General features: G+C 43.2%; 1 protein-coding gene across 4 annotated transcripts in view; it reads left to right on the top strand.

The window, feature by feature from the left end:
• Positions 1 to 1,343: 1,343 nt before the first annotated feature.
• Positions 1,344 to 17,649, top strand: part of PAK3 (p21 (RAC1) activated kinase 3) — a 260,691-nt gene continuing 244,385 nt past the window's right edge. For 3 of the 4 annotated variants that reach the window (XM_014795348.2, XM_087427734.1, XM_087427727.1), the window contains exon 1: positions 1,346 to 1,718. The gene's annotated coding sequence lies outside the window, so the exon portion shown is untranslated. Of the gene's footprint in view, positions 1,719 to 17,649 lie in introns of all 4 variants that reach the window. The other variant, XM_087427736.1, reaches the window with a different exon arrangement.

Raw genomic sequence — 17,649 nt, 5'->3', positions numbered from 1 at the left:
AGATTATCACCCCAAGAAATTCAAATAGACCCTCTTCCTATTTTCTTTCTGTATCTTCATTTCAAATTATTCTCACAGTAGCTGGTAGCAGAATCAAAGGAAAAATTATATCTGCTGATTGTGGACTGAGGCCTACAAGTCTTGAACTCTTTTTTGCCCACTAACTTATGAGTTGCACCTAAATGTATCAATCTAATTGAAAATACTTTTGCAAAATCTCATTTTAGTTAACAATTTCAACTTAGTGAAGGCACTAAACCATTTACCTCCAACATGGAGATCAATAGATGAATTTCAAATATCTTTCCAAGATGTAATTTAAAAAAGGATCTTTGGCCTGGAAATCTGAAGACCTGGGTCTCAATTCTGGATCTGCCCCTTATTAGCCTGTAATGTTAGGCAAATCCATTTAATCTTGATGAATATGTTTCCTCATCTGTGAAATATGAATAATGATGTCTTCCTTGCCGAATTCACAGAGATGATATGGTAGGGATCTCGTTATTAGGAAGTGCTTTGTAAATCCCAAAGTGCTCTATAAGCATAAACCATTAGGCAAGATGAAGTGAAATGCTCAAAAGGTCACCAATGGGAAGGAGACTTTCAGCAGAGCTCTAAGCAAGGGGTTCACCAAGGATTGAATCATGGGGAGAAGTTGTGCCTCTCACAATTGGTTTTCCCTTATCTTAGTTTTAGGGGTGCAGATCCAAACTGGGTCTCCAGCTGGATCCATGATGATCTTCAACCCTCTGACCTCCAAGAAGCCAGTCTTGGTTCTCATCTCAACTGAGTACCCCACTCCTAGAGGGGGAGTGGCATGAGGATTAAGTGATCCCTTGACACCAGTGAAGCCAGGGACCTGGATAATACTGGCTGGGTAAGCAGAGTATAAAGTAGAGAATTGATTGTATGCCACCTTGGTTACAAGCAGGAGATATTTCAATGGCACAAGAGACAGGAGAAAAGGCGGAATGTAGATCCTGTATGAAGTTATCCGCACCTCAACTCGGGAAAGTCAATCCCAAGTTAGAACAGCAATTGCCTTTTGGGTAGTCCAGACAGCACTCAGCACAGTGTGAGTGCTCACTAAATACAATGTGATGGTGATGATGACTGTCCTTGGTCTTTTTCTATTCTCCTTGGCTATAGGCTTTCCAGAGATATATGTGGATGCAAGCTACCAGTGCCCAGAAGAAAGGGGTGTGGACGTTAACGGCAGGCCTTGCGTCCTGGTACTGAACCTCTTCTCCCCGCCCTCTCTCCCTCACCCCCAACCCCCATCCCCCTGTCGGCACAGTCAGGCTTGGGAGACTGAAAGGGTTTCACTTCCGCCTGGCTGCAGGAACCACAAGTTCCAGACTAGGTCTGAATTGGAATAATTACAGTCAAAATACACCCAGATGCTCTCACACACCCAGAGGCGCGCGCATCTCCGGGCCATGGGGCGCACGTGAGCCCACGCCCCGCGCACCCAGCCCTGCCTCTCGCCAGAGCATCCTCAGCAGCTGCCACAGAAGCAGCCTCCTCCTCCTCCTCTTCCTCCTCCTCCTCTCGCCGCTGCCGCCGTTGCTGCTGTGTCTCCTATCCCCTCTCGTCCTCCGTCCTCCCCCAGTTCCAGCTCCTCCTCCCATTCCCGGAGCCTCCTGTCCGGCGGCGGCGAAGGGCAGAACCCTCAGCAGCGGCTCCCCTTCGCTCGGGCCACGAAGAGGCTGGAACAGGTCTGTGTGGGGGGCGCTTTGTTGCGGGCTGTTGGAGCGCCTGTGGCTCCAAGAGCCGCTGGGAGGGCACGGGGCGGACGGAAGGGTAGATTATTTCCCAGTTGTGGGTCTTTTTCTATGAACAGATGGGTTGCGATGGGGTGGGAAGGCAGCATTGCCAGTTCCCCGTCCCTCTCGCTTCATGGCGAGAGAGCACTGAAGCTGCCCGGACTCCTGCCCCCGCCCACCCCTGAAGCTCTCTTTCTTTGCGCCCCCACTCCCCGCATCCACTTTCCAGAGCTGAGCTTTCTCTTGTTCTGGGAGCTCATGGATGGGGGCGGGGAGAGATGGATGGAGTCGATCCAGTGGGGCACCTGAGTGCATGGGGCTTTGTTACATACAACAAAAACCAGTCCTCACCAGCTTGCAGTTCAGGCTAGGCTGCGTTCTGTCCGTGGGGGTGGTGTGGGGTGTAGGCCGGGCAGACTGGGGAAGTGAGAGAATGTGAGGGGGCACTCCCTGTGTGTGACTGGGCACACAGGAATGCAGTGGTGTTTGCAGGGGAGATGGTCCCGGGTTTGTGAGCGATTCAGTGAGTGTGAGTTGGAGTGTGGTGTGGGGTGTGTGTGTGTGTGCGCGCGTATGTGCGTGTGTGCATAAGCGCGCCGTGGGGCTGGGCTACTCCTGGCATTGCATGTCCTTGAGTATCATCCCATGCCAAGCCAGATTGCAGTAACACACAGGCGGATCAGGTCCAACCTGTTCTGCCCACATTGGAAGGGTAATGATCGTTTCAAAGTGATGGAAATCCCCCCAGCTGGGGCTGTTGCTTAGGACATTCTGGATGTGGAATTTCTAGCCACGTTGACCAAGTCCTACTGGACATCGTTATTGTTTCCCCAAAGATGCCCAACTTTCTTAGCAGGTTTCTCTCTCTCAGCCAATGAGGATCCAAAGCTCTTACAATGATCCCTGCAGTAACTGCCTCCCCCCTTTAATTAGTGGATCCTCATGTCTTCTTTACTGCAGCAATGTTAGCAGTGGGCTAGGATGTAGCTGTATGCTTGGAGAAGAAGGAACATGCATAAATGCATCTATGTATTAGTTGTGAATTTGGTTTAGAGGTGTTTTTTTCCGTGAACCATAAGGTGTGAATTGATGTGGTCATTTTTTTTTAAATCAAAGAAAGAAGAGATCAATAGAAATGAATAAAATTGTTAAACCTTCTCTTTGACATTTTTATTTGTGGTTTTAATAAAGCATTGTTTTTCAGGGTCCAAAAATGTACAGTTAAGGATAGTGATCAAACAACCGACATTTACTAAACACCTGCTATGTGCCAATAGTGATGTTAGGTATTGGAAGTCTAGAAATGAATAAATGAATAAAACATCATCTCAGCTCTCAGGGAGTGCACAGTCTGGTAGGCAAGATAGAGTGTGTAAACAGATAATTACAGTAGAATTTGACAAGGGATGGGTAGGGTACTGTGAGAGCACTGAGGAGGGGTGTCTGGCTGGGGGTAGGGGGTATTATCAAGAAAGGCTTCATAAGGGAAGTGAAATTTGAGTGAGTCTTAAGAATTAATTCACCAGGTGGCTAAGTTGAAGGAACAGCATGTATAAAGGCTGAGGGGTCATAGTTAAGTAAGACTGCAGGGAATCCTCGGAAGTGTTACTGTCACATTCTCAACAAACTCAGAATGAGTCTCCCTGGACTGGGATGGTGATTAGTGGTGAATCCAAAAGGAGCCAGTATTTCAGATTGAAAAGGATCAGAACACAAAACCATCTTAAAAAATGTCTAGCTCATTTATTAATATTAGTGTGTTTTGCTTTAAGCAAATCTGATATGTGTAAGTATGGATTTACAAGGCAAATGAACTAGATGGACACTATTCACATTGCAGAATGTGTTGCTTTACAAAAGGATTCATAACCAGATCATCTTAAATAACAGTGCCCCTCTGACCTTTACAGTGAATATTTTTACCAAAAATCCATTTACACAGAATTTTTTCATATAGCCAATGGATGGATAAAGAAAGGTATACCTGCATTACATTTACTTTTTGCACAGAGTTACCAGTTTCAATGCAGGCACTTTCCTTCATGGTGTGGATGTTTAATAAATACTAAAAGAAAACATGAAAATGTTAGTAATAAATATTAAATCTATTGTCTGTGATCTTTTATCATTTGGATTGTATATAAAATACAAATTAACCAGGGCAGGGTCTTCAGGGGCTTTTACATTTTAGATACTGTTAGTGCTGTATTGTATCCATTTCTGTTAGTTTTTTTTAATTTTTATTTTTTTTTTTTTATTTTAAAGTTTTCTTTTTTTTTTTTTTAAGATTTTATTTATTTATTTTTCCCCCCAAAGCCCCAGTAGATAGTTGCATGTCATAGCTGCACATCCTTGTAGTTGCTGTATGTGGGACGCGGCCTCAGCATGGCCGGAGAAGCGGTGCGTCAGTGTGCGCCCGGGATCCGAACCCGGGTCGCCAGCAGTGGAGCGCGCTCACTTAACCGCTAAGCCACGGGGCTGGCCCCATTTCTGTTAGTTTTGAAATGGATATATGATGACTGCTCTAACACTCATGCAATTAAACCAGAACAGGGGCACTGTCTGAGTCTTCTGTTTTGTTGTGTTGGTGCTGATTGCATGGGCTGATGAATGGCATTGGAAATAAACCTAAGAGATGGATGATTTCTACTGGAAGTGCCTGGTGGGCACAAAATTATGCTAGTTAAGTGTGTGGACTCTGAGGGCTTAGACCAGCATCCTGAGCATCTCCTTTCTTAAATGAAGTCCAACAATAGCCCTGGGTTCTATTTGAAAGGAATATCAGCAGAAGTGGGTGAGCTTGAATCGACTTCCTCCCTAGACTGGCCAGTGCCCTGCTGCAGAGGAAATGATAGCCTGGGGTCCTTTGGGTGCATCCAGGTCCTTTGTTCACTGGCTGTCAATACCAGAAGGTATCAGGCAATATCTCTAAGAAACATCCCCCACAGCTTGGGCTGGAATGGAATCGATCTGTCTGCTGTGCTGATACTCAGATCAGTCTAGTGACTATACCAGTGCTTCCCCAATGTGGGTTCCAAAGAAGACTAGCTCCGCAGGATGTTAGTATGTGTTACACACACATACACACACACCGAGTTTTGTGGTCAGATTAAATTTGGGAAATTCTTGCTTAAACAGAAACAGGTTTGTTTACTGCAGGGCTTCTAAAAGCCTTTACTAGGCTAACGTATATTATGACTCTTCAGGAGAATAGAATATGCAGCATTTCCCAGATGTATTTGCCCAAAGAACCTGGTGTTCCAACAAGCATTTGGCTGGACTAGTGTTGAGAAGAATATTCTTTGGGGGATGCTGGGCAAGAGCATTTCCCACTGAGTTCGGAGGCTGTCAGTATTTTGCTGGGTAAACTCGGATGACTCGCTTCACTCCTTTCACTTTCCTTCCCGCATGTGTAAAATGAGGCTGATAATAATCATTGCTCTCACCGACTGTGACGGTGTGATGACAACTAAGATAATATCTCTGCAAGTATTTTGAACTCCTTAGAAGAAAGGTTCTATATAAACTCAAGGTTATTATGAAAGGGAAGTGAAGAATTAAGGCAATTATCCTGATAATTCAGTTCCAAATCCTGTTCTTCTGTTGCGTTATTGGGCAGACTGCCTCAGTTCTCTGCTCTGCTTTGACTGCAAAGACCTATCCTCATTCAACCTTGGGTGACTCAGTTCTCTGGGTTTATTTCCTTTCACATCCTGAAAATTTCAATGTGGCCTTTAATTTCCTGGTCCAGAGGTATCATCAGGACAGCCTCAAGAAAAATCCCATCAATCTGAACACATCCTGCTGATCAGAGAACCCTGAAGGTGGGAATGAAGTTTAGTTGGAAAGTTGCTTTTATTTTTCAGACTCGTTCTCTTGCAGAAGCAGTTCTAAAGGGCCATCTTGGAAGCTAGCTGCTGCAGGGCTCATCTCCAGTGGCCCCAGTGCCCAATCTGGGCTGAAGTCCTGTTTGCAGGAGAGGTTTCTTGAGCACAGTTTCTGGGGTCCATTTTGTCAATAGGAAGGTATGGCCATCTTTAACGAAATTTAAAGGCAAAAGAAAAAGCACTCGTGACTATTGACCCTTCCTGATTCCCTTGACTCTTCATTAATTCCCTCAACCTCTCTTCTTTACAAGCTGCCTTAAAAGAAGAATGGAGTTCTTGGGAATTAACAGCTAATAATCATTACGAACTGGGTTTTGGGTAGAGATTGATATGGAGGCATTAGAGTTACTAGTTCTACAGTGCTCTGTACACAGACCAGCCATTCTCTGCATGAAAGCAACAAGCTTCAGTTGCAGTAGGAAGGATTTAGGTTAGCCACAAGAGAAAACTCTGTGACCTTCAGACTGTGATACTGGAAAGTGCAAGTGAAGTCATTCTCTGTTCTGGAGACTTTAGTGGAAAGCCTGTCTAGTAGGAGAGATTCTTAGAATGGTAGAGCCACAAGTCCCTTTTGAAGTACATCTGGTGGAAACCTTCTGTTTGGATGAGCCAAATGAGGATCAGAGAAGTGAAGTGAGTTGCCCAAGGTCACACAGCTACCACATGACAGAGCAGAAGTCATACTAAAGGCTAAAACTCAGATCTGCTGCTTCCTAATGCTCTTTCTACTAGACCTAGCTGTCTTGTGTAGTTCAGGGGAGTGTGGGTTGGCTCAATCAGTGAGACATGGAGGTAATGACCAGGCCTGAGTTGTGCGGGCTCTATGTGGCAGCTTTAGCAGACGGACAGGTTTCTAATGGACCCCAAAAAAGCCATGCTTCCCTCTCTTTCTCTCCATTTCTCTTGAGTGTACAGTTGAGTGATTCACCAAGCCAAGCAGCCAGCTGGAAACCTGAGGACAGGGTGTTCTGCCTAGATACTCAGTGAGTGATTCAATCATGCCAGTCCCTCTACCTTAGTGGTTATTAACTTTTTTGTGGACCAAGGACCTCCTTAAAAGTCTGATGAAAGCTACTGATGCACTCCCCAAAGAAGGACCCACATCCACTAACATGTGCATGTAATTTCAGGGCTGTCTGAGTCTAGGATTCCTGCTCTGCTGGCTGTTGGTGTTGGTACACAGCCTAGGGTCATTTATAGATGCTCCCTAAATACTAAAGATTCCCAGAGCTGGCACTGTCAGCCTTAACTTGGAGGGAATTGGAAATACTGGGATGAACCTTATGCCAAACAGACTGGGAGATGGGGAGTTAGTGTCGAATTTCTTTAGGATAAAATACAGTCACGTGCCACAGAATGATGTTTTGGTCAACGATGGACTGCATACACAAGGGTGGTCCCGTAAGATTAGTACCATATAGCCTTGGTGTGTAGTAGGCTATACAATCTAGGTTTGTGTAAGTACACTCTATGATGTTCGCACAATCACAAAATCGCCTAATGATGCATTTCTCAGAATGTATCCTGTCATTAAATGACACATGACTGTAATGGGATTCAATCCTGGACTTGAAGTAAAAACAGAAAAGTAATTGAAGTGAGCTAGCCATGTCACCTTCTCCAAACCTTATGAAAGAGATAGATAGGGGGAAAGGAGGCATGGCAGGAAGAATGGTGGGGGATTTGGGAGGATGGGAAAGGGAGGTCGTTCTAGAAAGGGTGTCAATCACGCCATAATTACATGAAATGAAACTCTTCTAAAAGAATGTGACAACTCTTCCACTTCTTTCCAGTGTTTCCTACCCTAGTTCAATTTCTAAATAGCAAAAGCTCATGGCTTTGGGTATTAGAAATTGTCTTAGATGTTAGATCAACATGTCCTTGAAGAGGACGTTTTTAAGGCTGGGAGTGGGAGCTGGACATCGTGGGGGAGTGGCACAGCCTGCCTCACTTCTTGTCTAAGAAAAGCATTTTTATGATCAAAATAATACACGCTCATGCTTGTAAAAATAGAAATATGAAGTAGAATGTGCCTGGCCTCTCCACTACTGATCCTCCACCATGTTCCTAGTTTGGTATGTATCATTTTGTGCATGTTTTTATGAATATTCATATAGGTATTCATTTGCATAAAATAATAAGGACGTGACTGATGCTCCACATACTATTCTACAACATGCTTTTCATTGAACTATATGTCTGGAGGTCTTTTACTACCAGGCTACATCTAGCTAGTTCGTTCTTTTTAATAGTTGCGTAATACTCTGTTTTATATGGTTGTGACATAATTTCTTTAATCCAACCTTTATTGATTAATTTTTACATTATTTCTAATTTTTTAAAATTATTAAATATTGATACAGCATACCTCCTTTTACATGCATCTCTGCATACTATTTCAAGTGTTTTTGTAGTATAAATTCACAGTAATTAAATTGCTGGTTCAAAGAATTTAGTTTGCACATCTTTGATTTTAATAGAGCCTGCCAAATTGCCCTCCAAGAAGGCTATAGTGATCTACATTCCCACCAACAAAGGCCATTTCTCCATGCTCTTCCTCACCAATTTCAGATATTATTCATCTTTCTATTCTTTGACAATGTGATAGCTGAAAAAAAAATCTCCTTTTTCTTTGTATTTTTTTGAGTACTAGCGAGGTTGAACATCTTTTATGTTTATTGGCCATCAGCATTTCTTCTTCTGTGTTGCCACTTCATATCTTTTGCTTGTTTTTCTATTGAGTTGTTCTTTCTCATTTTGATAACTGGGATCTCTTTATATATTTTGAATAGTGTTATTGCACCAGGTCCGTTTTTGCCTGCCACCCAGAAAGCCAATCACTGAGACGACGAGACTGCAGCAGAGAGAGAGGGTTTATTAATCACAAGGCAGCCAAGTGAGGAAATGGGAGAATGAATCTCAAATCTGCTTTCCCAAAAATGGGACTCAGGGATATTTATGGGGTAGGGGGCAAGGTGGTCTGAAATGATTCGAGGTGAGGAGAGATGAGGTAATTGATGATCTGTGCAAGTGTAGTGAGGCTTCATGTCTCTTCATAGGATGCATGTTCACAGAATGGCGGCATTAGCATGCCCTGAGGGTAGAGTTCTAACCTCAAAAGGTCGCTTATAAGACATATGTCTGTGTGGACCCCGTTGATGGGTTGGTGATCTCAACTGACCTGGAGTGGGCAAGGTGTTCCAATTCCTGAAAAAAAAATAGCTCAAACACCCATTACCATGGTGACCTCGGCTCCAGGGAGATGTTATCTATAGGAACCTAGTGGGAGTCAGATAGCATCTTGCCTAAACAGCAGTTAACAATGGGTGAGTTTATCATGCAGATTTAAGTCCTGACCTTCCATTCTGATAAGTTTCTAGGTAAGGCCACTGCCCCCTTCTTCCTGGTACAGGGAAGAAGATACCTTTACAAATGGAGATTTCCTTTACAAATGCAAATGTCTCTTACAAAGGGTAACCAGAACTGAGAATGGGCTTAGCAAGGACCCTTGTAGATACCTGGAGATGTCTGTGGTGATGGCCTGTTTTGGGGGCAGGCCTCCCATCCCAAACTCTTTTGGTTAGTTAGTGGGTGTGGGGGTCAAGTGTCTTTCAGGCAGAGACATATTTTGAGGTGGCCAGTTCCTATCCCCCATAGTTACTAGCTGCTTAATCATCAATGGCTGTTTCCTGGTTTCAGTAGTAACTATTTAACAGTTATCTATGTTGCAAATATTATTAAGCAGTTTATTGTTTATTTTTTAACTTTGATTGTAGTGTCTTTCATTGTACAGAAATGTTTAAAATTTTACAAAATCATAGTTGTCACTCTATTCCTTTATGAGCACTCAAACAATGCCACAGTGAACATCTTTGGGCTATATTATATGCATTTGGCTCATTATTTCCTTAAGATTAATTCTAGGACTGGATTTGTTTAGTTAAAATTTTTCTTCTAGATATTGCCAAAATGCCCTCTGAAGTGTTTTTACCAATTTACACTCCAACCACAATGTATAAAAGTACACTTTGCTCCTCCTCTTGATATCTTCTGATAATTCAGGTTTTGCTTCTTAAATCAAGTGCTAGGCAGGAATTCATATTTGGCACTATAAAAGGCTTACAGCAGAAATCCCTAGCTGCACATGAAACACATGTAATACATGTTTCACCTTCAATTATTTAAGCAAACATGCTTTTTAATTCATTTCCAACTAGAACTGTGTCGAAAGCATTTTCCAGCATCAAGTCCCTCTCAATTCACTGTGAAATGAATGGCCATTTAGGGTCATGTCTGCTGGCAGCAGCCACAGCAGCAGACAATGGTGAACTACCTTTAGAGATCTACCTTATAAGACACTTGGAAAAAAGCTACTGCAGCATCTTCACTGACCTCTGAGGTTGGCTAGATTGGTTCCAGAATTTTCCAGAGGCTGAGTGCTGAGTAGGAGTCAGCTTCTATCCAACTTGCCTTCCTGCAAAGAGGACAAGTTTGAGGCCCTCCCATGAGAAGTTATTCTAACAGAAATAAACAGTGATGTCACCCTCTGCAAAGGGAATAGTGGCAAACAGGTACAGGTGTAGCTCTTTCCCTCACTCTGCCTGGGCTTGCTTCATCTTCTTGTATCTCTTTTCTGCCAACATCCAGATATGGTCAAGAGGATTCTGGTGTTTGCTTCAGGCCAAGGGTAGGATCTATGGAGTAAGAGAAGATGGATATCAGAGTGGTCGTTTGTGTGGCTTAAGAACTATCTTTTGTCTGAAAAGTGACAATAGCAACCTTAAAATCTCTTGGGGGTGGCAGAGCAGTGGGGGGGGGGCATGAAAGAGTGGTGACAGTTGTTAGCCATTTTCCAGATGGAGAAGACACATCTGAAAAGAAGAAATGCTCTGAGAGTTGGACATTGCTGGAAAAGGCTCCTGCCATACCCCCCAACACTTGTTAGCTAAAAATTTGGCAACTTCTCTCTTCTAGGGATGGATATAGGTGCCTTTAAAGTGCAGCTTCCTAATTTGATAGATTTAAGAATGCCCTTTGTACTTAGCCATTGTTCACTTTACCTAGTATAGTACTTACACAGCCCACCCCTGGGATGCTTTTGAGCTGTCAGAAGATGGGTGGGTTATTGTCCCCAAAGGAATAATTTGGATTATTTGAACTATTGACAATTATGATTTGTGGTTTCCCACTTACCTCAAAATCTTGGTATTTGGCAAATGGCTTTAGATCTTATCTAATATTTGTTGTTGTTGTTTTTCTTTTAAAGGTTTGGAGTAGAGTAAGAAGAGTTCACAGGGGAACTGATGGCCAGATAATATAATTATTAATCTTTGCTGCCTTGAAAAAAATGGCTTTGGTTGTTAAGCTAATGAATGTCCCATCTTAAAGCTGTGTGTCTTCCTCAATGCTGAATAATTTAAAACTGAAACATTATAGCCACAAATATGGTCACTACACGTAAAGCATTTGATACATTTCTCCTTATGGATGGTCATAGGAGAAAGGCCATATTTTCTTTTCTTTTTAAAACTATGCTTGATGTTTTTAGTGGAACTGAGGATTGTCATGTTTTGTTTTCTAATGAATTATTCTGCAAAGGTAGCATTGCTATTTAACTTTAATTATAACCAGGAAAGGACATCTGTGTCCATACTCAAACTAGAAAGGAAAATCTCATTAAGAGGCGAGGAAGAGTCAGTAAATGGAGTTTACAGTGAATTGGGAGGCAGAAGATCCGGGTTCCAGTTCTGGGTTTGTTACTAATTAGCTGTGTGACCTTGGAAAAGTGCTTAAATGTCTCTAGCTTCAGATTCCTCACATACAAAATGAGGACATAATTAGGAATATATTATCTATACCGTAGCGCTTTCCATTTAAACAAAGCATACCTGTCTCTAAAGTGAAAGCTTGTTTTGTGTCAGAATCACTAGTCACAAAAATATGTTGGAGTCCCTACCTCAACCAACTAAATATGAAATTCCAAAAGTGGACCCAGGGAATCTGTTAACCAGCTCTTTAGATGATTCATAGAAGGCTATAACCCTCTCCCATGGTAACTTTCAGGAGGCAAGAGGCCCTCGGCTTTCTGGCCTGAAGGAATGAAACCATTTTCCAAAGTGGGAAAGTCCAGCTCTCCCAGTAGCTCTGGCTTAGAAACTTGTGATATGAGACTGCATTTGGGGAGGCTGGTTTTTGACCTAGTTCCTGGGGCTGGTTTCTGCAGAGGTGAGTGGAGAGCAGAATGTTCTTTTTAATAAGAGTGATTCTGGGTGAACAAACTGACCAGTTATTCAATAATGAGCATATTTCAGGCCCTTTGGCACAAAACTTTCAGTAGAAGCATTTCTGAGAAAGGACAAAGTGGTTTCCACAACTCAGACCCTTTCTGCCCAAGCTTTGAATCCCATTTGAAGTTTCTATCCCTCCTTTAACATTTTAAACTTTTGTTTGTCTTCCCTTCATTAAACTCACAGTGTTGCAATGGGTTCTGTTGCTTCATGAGATTTCAACACCCTAGCTTTTTATGCCCTAACCTCCCCCCACCCCCACCACATTTTAAACATCTCCCCACCCATCACCCACTCCCTTCATCGCATCACTGATTTTGTTTCCTTCAGCCATAGGCACTCTCTCAATACTATCCTGCCCTCTAAATGCCAAAAGGAAAGGAGTCAGCATCAGTGTACACCCATTTGCCCCACTTCCTTTCTTGTGTCTCAGCCTTTAGCCTTTCATTTTATTGTGAAAGCTAGAGAAGTGCTTCTCCAAGGCAAACTTTGAGAGACAGCAAGTCTTCCTTTTTATATATAGCTACTATTTATTGAACTGGGTGTCACTGCACTACTCTCTTGACATGCATTATCTCATTTAATGCCTTCCAAAGCTCTATCAGGTAGTTACTGTCAGTATTCTCATTTTACAGAGGAGGAAACTGAGGCTCAGAGCCTCAGAGCAGCTAAGTGACTTGCACATGTTCATTCAGCTGGTGAGTAGCAAAGTGGGTCTTCCTTTCTGGTCCTGGGGCCTGAATGGTTAAACAGAGTATTCTACTAGTAAGGGTTCCCATGGTAATAAGGCTGTGTTATACCAAAGGTGAATGTATGAAGCAACCGATTTTCTTGGGTGTGAAGAGTCTGAGCCCTAAAGAGTCTGAGTAACTTTAAACACCAGGAAAGAAAAGGGGATTCATTTTAATGGCAGAGGAATGTTTCTAGGGTTATTTTGTATCATTCTAGCAGTGGGGCTAGGAGACTGGTTTTGATTTTTGAGAATTGATAACTGAGTAAAACTGTAAATATTGGCATTGAGAGGTAAATTCCTGAGACCCCTGTGACTGCTGTTAGTTTCATAGATCATGGGGATGTGAAATATACTTGTTATTTTCCTCCTCCCACTCCCATCAGGAAATTGGTGCCAAGGGTATAGATGACCCCTGGGAGGTTGTGAGTGACTTCCTGGATGCTTTCAGCTAATGGGGGACTGAAGAAGGGGGGTGGTAAGAGGGAGGGCCCAGAATAGGGTGAACAACAGTCTTGTTGGCTTGGATTCTTGGTTTTCCAGCTTACCCAAGTCCTTCTTGTCTGCTTCTCATTATTAAACTTGCAGCATGCAGCAAGGGATATTTGGCATTCACCAATACAGACTTATTGAACTGGCATTGATATGACTCCAAGTCATGAGCACAACAAATCCATGCAGAGAGATTTCCAGAATATACCCATGGGACCGAGGCCATCCTCAAACTCTAACCTAATACCCCATTTGAAGGAGCCCAACTTTTTACTTTGATTGTAGTACATGGATCAATTTAACACTGCTGCACAAAACCATTTCTTTTTTCTTTTTCTTGGCTCTTTCCTGGAAAGATCTTATATCGGCTATAATTTCTCTAAAAATCTCTTTTGAGTTGGAGCCATCAGATGAAGATTTCCACCCTTTTCTGTAGTTTCTGTCCTCTTTATTGTCATTTCCAATCATGAGAGTCAAGAAACCAAGGTCTTGTAAGGCCTCAGTTGCATGCTCCATGTCCAGTACATGAAAAGTCACTTCGCCTCTCTAGGCCTCAGTTCTCTCATCTGTAATGATCCTGATTCTCCCTTCTGCATGGAGATATTGGAGCAATCAGATCATTGAAAACAAATGGACCAAGAGATATGATTGTGGTTGTCTTCAGGTTTTCCCTGACAAAAGAACTGTTTTGGAGCAAAAGGGAAGGTAGTGTAAAGGTTAAAGGGCTGGGAGCTGGAATCATTTGCTTAAGTTCAAAACCCCGCTCTATCTCCTCCTAGCTATGTGATTTGGAAAGTTTCTTAACCACCTACTGTCTCTTAGCTCTGTAAAATGGAAAGAGTAATAATTGTACCTACTTCACAGAGTTATGATAAGGAATCAAAGAAATGATATATGTCAAGCATCTGCCCCATAGTTAGTGCTCAATAAATGGCAGCTATTTGTTTATTATTATGAATGCATAAAGCTCCTTGGAGAGGTGTGAGTCCCGGCCCAGGCACTTGAGACAAGTCACTTAGCCTCTTTAAACTTCAGTTTCTTCACCTGTGTAATGGAGATACTAATAGTAGCTACCTATTAGGGTTTTTTGAAGAATAAACAAGATAATTCCTGCAAAGTTCTCAGCACACTGCCCGGTACATAGAAGTGCTCAAAAAAGTATTGTTATTATCAGTCAGTTGCCAATGTCAGTGACCCTGTAGACCCTTTGGTCGCTGGATTCTCAATGTCTGGGCCACCTTTGGGCCTCGCTCACACCTCACCAGAGATTTCTGACGCCTGTGGGGTAAGCTGAGGAGATGGCCTTTTTGCATAGGGACCTCCCTACACTGAGAGGGCTTTCTACAAAAGCACTGCACAATGTCACATGGGCTGCTTCTGGACAGCAGCTGATTCCCGGGCCTGAAAATGGTACACAAAGTGACAAAAATGAGGAGAAAGCAGACGCTGCTTAGCAACTCCCACAGGAGCCTGGCCCCAGGCAGCACAAAGTTCTGTTAGTTGCCCCTCCCACGCCTCCCCTGGCAGCCCCGCTAGCCATGTATTCCCTTCTGGCATTCCTCCAAGACAACAGGCCGGAGAGCCCTGCGTCTCCTCCCCAAGTAATACGTCAAGTAAGGCAACCAGATGCTACCATAGTGACAATTCCTACCTGATCAATAGAGCTGGGAATTGAGCCCTGGTGACAGGGCTTGCTTTGAGGGGGGCCACCTCCCAGGGCATCACCTGCCTCAGCCTGGTGACCGAGCAACGTGTCCTGCCCACTACTGGCTGTGTACCAGTCTCTGGGCTTTTCCCTAATCCCTACCTCTGGGGCCCCAGAGTGACCATTTCAGGCTTATGCTACCCCTATTGGATTCCCCAATGTCTCTGCCTTAGTTTAGCCCTCATTATTTCTTCCCTGAACTATTCAATATTATTATTGCTGCTGCTGCTGCTACTATTAGTAACAGTAATAGCTAACATTTATTGAGTGCTTATTATGTGCTAGGTACTGTGTTAAGCAATTACATGCATTATCTCATTTAATAGTCACAACAACCCTGTGAGGTAGACACTATTAGTATTCCCATTTTACAGAGGAGGAATAATGATAATAGCAGTTAACATTTATTGAGTGCTTACCATATGCTAGGCACTATGCTAAGTACCTTATATATATATTCTCATTTAATCCTCATAATAACCTAAAGGTAGGCACTATTATTACTACTAGAAATATCTGTCGGCCTTGAGTAGGAAGGATTCAGATGGGAACCTGGACACCTACAGAATATTCAGAAGGTGTTGCATGACCCAAGAGGACCTTTGATGTACTTTGACAACAAGTCCTTCCTTACCACCCCTTCCTCTTTCTCACCAGCTGCCTGGGTACAGTAGACACTGCTCATTCCAAATCCTGCTGGGCCCCGACCATGGCTGGAGATATGAGGGCCATGCCACCCCTAACTGCTTGCAGCTGAGGATGAGTTGTGCATCCTGCCCACCCTGGGTTGTTTGGGGGATAGCTGGGATCAGGCTAGGGTAGCAGCATGGTGGAAGTTACTGAACAAAGGTCACACTTCTTAGCCTGGAGTTTTAGGCTTTTTACTATATGACTATAAATGACTATAACGCACATTTTCAATAGTATCCACTTACCACAGACCACATACACCAGCCATGCAGGGCTACCCACACCCCAGAACACATCTTGCACACAAATACCCATTTCCATGCCTTTGCTCTTGGTGTTCTCCTACTGGTTCTTCTCCAAAAATCCTTCTCAGACCATATCACTTCTTTACTCCTTTATTCTTTTATCCTTTCCTCCCATGGACACATATTGAGTGTCTATTATATATAGGTGCTGTGCTAGGCACTTAGAATATGATTATAAACAAAACAGACATAGGCCCTGCCCTCATGAAGCTTACAATCTAATGGATAAGACAGACATTAAACAAATAAACCCCGATATATATAATTATAAATTGCAATAAGTGCTGTGAAGGAAAAGAACAGGGTAATATGAGAGAAAATAACAAGGGAGACTTCATTTACATGGGAGGGGAATCAAGAAAGGCCTTTCTGGGGGAAGTGACATCTAATCTGAGACCTAAAATATTAACAAAGAGTGTTCCATGGAGAGGGAACAACTTGTGAAGACACCCTGAGGTGGGTGCTTGCCATATTCAAGCAACTCAAAGAGACAGTGAACCAGGGAGAAAGTGGTGCTCAGTGAGGCTGGGGAACGTGCAGGCCTTGCAGGCCATGATAATGAGTTCTCTCTCTATGCTGAGGGCCATGGGAAGCCGCTCACGTGTTTAAGTGTGAGATCACAATAATCCAATTTGTACTTTTAAAATAGCCCTCTGGCTGCTACACAGAACTGAACTGGAGAGGGGCAAGAAGAGAAGGAGGGGCAAGATAGGAGGCCAGCACAGTAGTCCAGAAAGAGAGATGCTGGTGGCCTTAACTAGGGGGTGGCAGTTGCCATAGAGAGAAATGAGCAGATTCAGGATACAATTTAGAGCTAGAGCCAAAAAGACTTGCAAATGGACTGGATATGCAGGCTGAGGGGATGGAGCAATCAAGGAAGACGTTCATGTGTCTGGCTTGAGCAAGATGGATGGCAGTACCACTGATGTACATGGGGATGTATCCTGAAGTGGATTCAGAGTTTAGCTCTCCTGTGCCACATTTGGTCTCTGATGCTCATTTAGGTATATCCTATATTACTTTGTTTTGATGATAGTTAACATGAGCGTATTCGTTGTCTCTCTAGGTAGGTTTTAAACTCTTTGAGGACACTGACTATGTCTTACTCATGTCTGTATTCCCCAAAGCACCCACGACTTGATGTATTGAAGACTGACTGATTGATCAATTAAGGGAAGGAACTCCTTTATCTTTCAACTTACTCTTTTCACCAAGGCATCAGATATGACTCTGGATTAAGCTTTTTTAAAAAAAAGAAATATGACATACTCTTGAAGAGATATATGCTTTGATACATACTTTGAACTGCATTCAATCATTAGTCACCTTTTGAACAATTGCTGCTGTGTCAGCATGATACACAGGGCACACCTAACCTTGGTCCTCAGAACACCCTTCAGCAGTGCAGTAAAAGCTATGTGTTCACAGAAGAATGGCCTCATGGGAGTGTGCAGGCTAGCTCAGGATGGGCAGAGTGGAAGACTAGAAGTGGCTTAAGGGCCTCACTTGTTCAGGCAGGTATGGGCTTTTGTCGCAATAGGTTTCAGCATGTCGCATCTGAAAGCACATACATGGATAGCATGCTATGGAATCTTAGAATCAGTCACAAAATAGACAAAATATAGCTGGGTTACCACGTCCAAACAAGACAAAACAAAAAGGAGGTGCCTTATCGCAGTTTTGATAAGATTCTTGCAGAAGTCATATAGAGAGTTGTCTGATCCTACAGTTCTGAGGTAGGAGCCCAGGACTCTGCATCTTTACAAGCATCCCAGGAAATTCTGGTG

This window comes from Ceratotherium simum, chromosome X, assembly GCF_057802395.1.
Source record: "Ceratotherium simum simum isolate JZ-2026a chromosome X, ASM5780239v1, whole genome shotgun sequence".
Classification (NCBI taxonomy): Eukaryota; Metazoa; Chordata; class Mammalia; order Perissodactyla; family Rhinocerotidae; genus Ceratotherium; species Ceratotherium simum.
The sequence above is the reverse complement of the archived record's forward strand: the minus strand, read 5'-3'. Positions and strand labels throughout refer to the sequence as shown.